Here is a 7468-nt window from a genome sequence, read left to right as displayed (position 1 = left end):
TTGTCTAGGCCACAGAGAGACAACAGGACAGGGGCAGAGGTGGCCTTCAGGCTGTTGTCTGCTAAGAAGAGGGACTGAGACTGAGACACAGACTTATCATTTTCCATTCTAAGGATTAGGGGTTTCTGTTGACAGTGACATTTCAAGGTTCATCTTAGACCCGGCTGTGGTTGAGTGTGTCATAGCCCAGCTTGGGTAGGCATGGAGCATTTTCTAGAAGATAAATAGCTTGGGAAGAGCCAGGAGTGGTGATGTTTCTTCTCAAAGCTCCTTTCAAGGTCAGAGATATCTCTGCTTCCTGCCAGGACCTGAGTGTGATCCCACAGAAGGCTACAGGTAGAATCAAAAGGAGTCAAAAAGCCAAGCATGCATATGCACACTCTTAATGATATTACTTATTCCCTGGCTTGTGTGTTTCCTCCTACGACATCACACTTTGTCTTCCTAAAAGGAGACAACAGGTGGACACAAAGAGGATCTGGAGAGAGGGAGTAAAGTGGAAGGCATTGGGCTAGAAGAATCAGCCAGCCTAGTCTAGACCTGGCTCGTATCCTTGTGCAGCCCTGGACAAGTCATTTCAACTTCTGAATTTCAGTTTCTCTTTTTAGTTCTGATATTCCACATGACTCTATGAAAAGGAACAGCAGGCAGGTGGGAGGCAGGTGCAAGAGGTGCTCTCGGAGGGGATCACTGTCTACATTGGAGGCCAGAATTCACATGATCAAAAGGTGGAAGTCTGACTCCACTTTCTTCCGGCCCAAATATTTATTGTGACCCTACCAATTCCCTGTGAAGTTCAGTGTTTAAAACTGTACATGAAGGCTAGGCATTTAGTTCAGTGGCACTGCACCTGCCTCACAAATGTAAGGTCCTAAGTTTGATGCCTGGTACCGAACCAAACCAAACCAAACCAAACCAAACAAAACTGTACATGAGTCAAACACATTCTCCTTCTCCCTGCAAGTTTAAATCTAGTGACATAATAAAGATATATTCAAATAATCATAGTACAAGGAGGTAAATGCTAAACTAGTGTCTTGAAGAAAATGTTTTAGGTAGATAGAGAAGGAAAGTCACTTGTTTTGAGTTAGGGTAGACTGTGTTCAGGTCAGCCTTCACAGAGAATTGATATTGGATGGATGAACAGACATTAACCACGCAGGAAATAGGGAGGGGAACTCAACGTGAAGGGACCAGCTGAAGAAGGAAGAGCACACACTTATCTCTACTTGTGTACGCCACACAAGTGTTGGGACACTAGAGCTACAGCAGTCAATAAGACAGAGCCTCAATCCCTCCTGCCGCTCCCTGCCCAGAGGTAGGGGCTTCCTGGTCACCATCCCTACCGCCGCTCCCAGCCCCTGTCCCACCTCTCCCAGCTCAGAGGAGGTAATCCTCGCCGGCGCCAACAGCACCCCTCGCCCCCCAGTGGAAATGAGAAAACACGTAAATAAGTCTCAAAACCAGACTTCCAGATCACCTACAGCAACCCCAAAGGGAAAGGAGATGGAACACTCTGATACTCAACCACCTGGACCCACTGAACTGGCAACAAAAGGGGATCTGGAAAAAATGAAATCAGAAATAATTTCTCAGATAACAGGAGGAATTGTGCTCCTAGTGCAAGACATGATTAAGACAGAGCCTCTGCTCTCATAGACTTCGCAGAGAACTGGGTGGTGACAGGTATGACACAGTTACATGCATACGTGAATGAGGTGGTTTTAGGAAATGGAGATGCCTGTGTGTCTGCAGTGTGCAGTGCGGGGGAGAAACTGGACATGAACTTCCAAAGACACAAACTCAACATTTTAAATACAGATATTTGTATTTTGTCCTTCAGGTAAAGAGAGTTAACAAAGATTTTTTCAAGTAGGGAAATATTACCAGATTTATGCTTTTAGAACTGAAACCAAATAAAGAATACATTAGATGGAAAGAGACTGGATACTGAGAAAGCGATTAGATGGTTACTTCTAAAATCTAAGAGAAAGATGATAAGAATGGATACAGTACCATATCTGTGGGAATGAAGGCATTTCAGAGGCATGAGAAAGACTTGGTGACATGGGCAATGGGCAAGGGAGAGGCAAAGAGAATATCGCTTACCAATCAAGTGACGTGGGAAATGTTTATACCATTCTTGAAGATAAGGAATACAGAAGGAACGGGGAGGATAACAAATCTGAGGTACCTAAAGGACAGGTAGTAAGTTGGTAGCTAGAAATTTCAGCTAGAAATTCATAAACTGGGGCTAATGGCTGGAGGTTCTTCAGCCTAGAAGTTTGCAAGGAAACTATGAGAATGCATGAGGACATTTAAGAAAAAGAATGGAAAACATGACTATGCCATACTAATGAAAGTCCTTCAAAGAAGGACAGGTGAAAAACTTTAGAATGAGCAATCAGGGAGAATGATGCCCCAGAATGAAGAGGAGAAATGAAATGATAAAGGGGATTACCAGGGAAATAGTGTCAGAAGGCTGACCAAAACCATGGAAAGAAGAGACATTTAATAAGTCATCAACAAAAAGGCTGCTGGAGACTTTGATTTAAGCCATTTTGTTGATGTGGTAGGAGCAGAAGACATTATGTAAAAGGTCATGAGGGATGAAAGTCCACAAAGTAGAGAACCAAGGCATAAGAACATTCCGAAGGAGCATTTCAGCAAAGAAAGACTTGGAATAATTAGATCTTACAGCCATGACACTTACTTGTTCATTCACTAAATAATTGTTGACCTGCTTATACATTCTAGGCACTTAGCTAGGGGTCAATTTAGGGTCTAGTGAGGCATAATTCCTGGCTTCAAGGTGCTCATCACTTAGATAAAGGCAGTGGTTGAGTATATAAAGGCACTGGTGGTTGTACAGAGAACCAATTGTTTTATCCGGTAGAGACATTGAAGAAACTTCCTATAGTGCCACAGAGCTGAGTTTTGAAAGATTAAAAGGAGTTTGCCAGGTGGAAGTGGATAGGATTCTTTCCAAAGAGTAGGAATAGTAGAGTATAAAATGAAGGCAAGGAAGAGTCTCTATCTAGGGCACTATGAGCAATTGGATACTTTTGGAACAGGAAGTGAGTTTGGGAGTGTCAAGTGATGGGGCTAAAAGGCAGTCAGGGCCAAGAACATAAGTGGTACCAGGTGCAATGTTTTAGGCTGAGGACTTGGTCTTAAACTTTGTAGGTAGAGAGAAAAGACATGAGCAAGAAAGACCTAGGGTTTTGAAATATCTTTGATTTTAACTTTTTTCTTTCTTTATTTTTTTCCTGATTGGTTTTTTTTCTATTTTAAGGTGGGCACTTGGTTCTTTTATTTTTCATTGTCTTTCTTTAGTAATTAAATACTGCTTTCCTCCAGTGATTAAAAAACAGCATTGTACTGGCAAAAGAACAGACCTAAGGATCAATGGAACAGACTAGAGGGTGAAGAAACAACTCCAGACACACTCAGCCACCTCATCTTTGACAAAGGAACCAAACAACTTCACTGGAAGATAGCCTCTTTAATAAATGGTGCTAGAAAAACTGGCTTTCCACATACCAAAGACTGAAACTAGACCCATATCTTTCACCACACACTAACCTAAAATCAAAATGGATCAAAGATCTAAATATTAAAACAGAAACACTAAATCTGCTGGAAGAGAGGACAGGTAGAATGCTTCAGGACATAGGAGTAGGCAAAGACTTCATGAACAAAACCCAGACCACATAGGAAAATACTACAAAGAATCAACAACTGGGACCTCATCTTATCAAAAAGCTTTTGCACAGCAAGAGAAACCAACAGAATGAAGAGACAACCCACAGAGTGGGAAAAAATTTTTACCAGCTGTTCAGATAAAGGACTAATATCTAGAATATATAAAGAACTTAAAAAACCACCCCCCCAATTTAAAGACCCAATACAAAAATGGGCATCTGAAATAAAAAGACATTTCTCAGATGAAGAATTAGAAACAGCAAATGAATATATAAAAAATGTTCAACATCACTGAGCATTCAAGAGATGCAAATGAAAACAATGCTGAGATTCCAAAAGAATGGCTGCTATCAAGAAATCAACTAATAACAAATGTTGGAGGGGCTGTGGGGAAAAAGGAACCCTTCTCCACTGTTGGTGGGAGTGCAGACTGGTGCAACCACTATGGAAATCCCTCAATAAACTAAAATTAGAGATTCCTTTTGACCCAGCTGTACCTCTTCTTGGTATCTTCCCAAAGGAATTAAAAACATCATACCACAGCGATAAATGTGCACCCATAGCAGAACAGTTTGTAATAGCTAAATCTTGGAAACATCCCAAATGCCCATCAACTGATGAGTGGATAAAGATGTGTTTTTTTTATACAATGGAGTATTATTCTGCCATAAAGAAGGATGAACTTCAGACATTTATAGCTAAATGGATGGACCTTGAGACCATACTCTTAAGTGAAATAAATTGGACACACATGTTTAAATACCTCATTGTTTCTCTGGTGTGAGAAACTGACTGTGGAAATAAGGACTGAGATGTATAATGGATGTTGGGAAATGGGAAGAAAGTGTTCACATGGGAAGGGGAACAAGGAGGAGGGAGGGGGAAAGGAAGGAAGGGACAAGAAAAAAAGGGACAATAGAAGGGAAAAATGGAAACAAAGCTTTTCACATAGGGAGGGGAGGGGGCTTGAGGGGAGATGGGATAAAATAAAATTTATGAAAAAAATAATTAAGTACTTTAAGTGCTTTAATAGTGTGGTATTATTTTTACAGGAGTTGTTATATTTCTCATTGCTATCTAGGTAATAAGTACTTCCTTTTTAAATGTCCTCTGTTAAGTCAGTGAAACAGAAGTTTAAAAAAAAAAAAGGATAAATAAATCCAAAATCTGATCCTTTGAGAAAAACCAATAAAATAAATAAATCTCCTGCAAGCCTTATTAAGGAAAGAGAGAACATAAAGACAGAGGTGTTTTCTTTTACAAATGAAGGAGGATACATGTCATGGTTACATGCTTGAACCATCTAATAGCAGAATTTAAAATTTGGAATGAATTCATTCTAAATAAAACACATCTTACTAAAATTGATTTAAGGGCCCGGGATTTAGCTCAGTGGTTCTCGCACCTGCCTTGCAAGCTCAAGGTCCCGAGTTCGATCCCTGGTACAAAAAAAAAAAATTTTTTTTAATTTAAATTGATTTAAGAAGAAATGGACATTTTGACTTGATCAATTATTACAAAAGAAGTAGATAAGCTCATTCTTGAGCTACAATTGAAAAAAGTCACCAGGCCTCAAAGCTGAGTTTATACATAATTGAAGAGCAAGAATTTTCAATGCTGTTGAATTATTTCAGATAACACAAAGGAGCACAAACTCCTCTCTAACTCTAATAATCAAACTTGAAAAAAAGAAGGAAAATTATATACACCAATATCACTTATTAATGTAGGTGCAAATTCTAAATGAAGTATTAGCAAATAAACTCTGGCAAACACCTAAAGAATAATATGTCATGATTAAGCATATTTTATACTAGGTATGGTACCATATGAAAGAATCTATCAAAATAGTTACTAGACATATGTATCATTACATCAACATACATCAATTATATCAATATATAAATTATATCAACAGATTTGAATATATTTATATAGACATCTCTCATATGTAAATTATATACATATATTTTTATACACTTATGTGAAATGAACAGTGTTAATATGAATGATAATTATCTATATCTATTAACCTAGGATACATGATCGAAGATTGGAAAGGCTATACTAAAGAAAAATAGATACCTAGGATGAATATAACAAGACACAGACATATTTGACTATATACAATTTAAAGTAGATCTTTATATGAAAATGCAAATTTAAATTATTTTTTTCATACATATATATATATGAAATAAAGAGGTCAGTGTAAAGGGCAAAGACAATATCTTCCTCTCCCCCAACTCTGCAGTAGTCATGAAAACCAACATCACAAAATCACACTGAAAACCAGAAGTCTAGCAAACAGCAAGGCAATGACTTTGAAAATAATTAATAATATAATAAATAAAAGAAATACTAAGGGAAATAGCCAAGTTGTAGAACCAGTCCAGGTGCCCATCAATGGATGAAAAGATAAAGAAAATGTGGTATATGTTTAATGGAGTATTATTCAGCCACATAGAAGGAAAAAATGATGATTTGCATGAAAATGAATGGAACTAAAGTACATCATGTTAAGCAAAATAAGCCAGACTCAGAAAAGTAAGTATTGCATGTTTTCCCTAACATGTGGAATACTAAGACAAGCAAACAAAAAAATAAAACAAAGATGATATGAAAAGAAGAGATACTATTATTAGACAAGAGAAAGGAAATAAAGGCAAAGAGGAAGGGACTGTAAAGGAGGGGAATAGGGGATGGATGTGACAAAAGTATATTGTATGCATGGATAAAAACTTTTTAAATTTTAAAAAATACTAGCAAGCTGAATCCAATACTACAAGAAAAAGAACAATACAGCATGGCCAAGTCATATTTATCCTAAGAATGCAAGGTTAGCTTACCACACAAAAACCAAGCAATGGAATCTGTAATTAATAAAAGGACAAAAAACCACTTGATTATCTCCAGAGATGTAGAGAAAACAATTGAAAAACCCAATAGCCTTTCATGATAAAAACAAATAGCAAACTGATAATAAGGAAACTTTCTCAACATAATAAGTGGAATCTATAAAGAATCTACTATCAGAATGGGTGGTGGAAGCCTGAAATCTTTCCCATGAGACCAGCAATAAATAAGTATGTCTGCTTTTACAACTTCTGTTCAGCGGGCAGGAGAGTCCAGATATAAATCCTTATGTTTTTTGGTCAGTTGATTCCAAAAATGGTACCAAGACAAATGGAACTAGAATAAGTGGATATCCACATCAAAACAATGAAGTTTTAGCTCTACCTAACACCATAAACACAAACATTATATCACAGTGGACCAAAGACCTAAATGTGAAAGCTATAATTATGCATATCTTAGATACCTAAGAGAATATAGGCACAAATCTTCATGCCTTGGATTAAGTAATAGTGTTCCTACCTCTGACACTAAAAGTACAACCAACCAAAGAAAACATAGATACATTAGACTTCATCAAAAGTATAAGCTTTAGTTCTTCAAAGGACACTATCAAAAAAGTAAGAGACAACACACAGAACTTGAGAGGAAATATTTGCAATTATACATTAACCTATGTCTAGTATCCATAATATATAAAGAGCTATTGCAGTCTATCAAAAAAAAAAGCCAATGCCATTTTAAAGTGGTCAATGGCTGGGGGAGTCACATAGTGGTAGAGCACATGCTTGGATGTGTGAATCCTTGAGCTCAATTTCCAGAATCAAACTAAATTATTTAAATTAAAATAAAAAATTAGAATAGGCAAAAGATTTGAACAAACACACAAGGAAAACATACAAATGAC

This window comes from Heterocephalus glaber, unplaced genomic scaffold, assembly GCF_053883595.1.
Source record: "Heterocephalus glaber isolate CG9 unplaced genomic scaffold, H.glaber_assembly_v1.0 deba00001457, whole genome shotgun sequence".
In the NCBI taxonomy this organism is placed as follows: Eukaryota; Metazoa; Chordata; class Mammalia; order Rodentia; family Bathyergidae; genus Heterocephalus; species Heterocephalus glaber.
The sequence above is the reverse complement of the archived record's forward strand: the minus strand, read 5'-3'. Positions refer to the sequence as shown.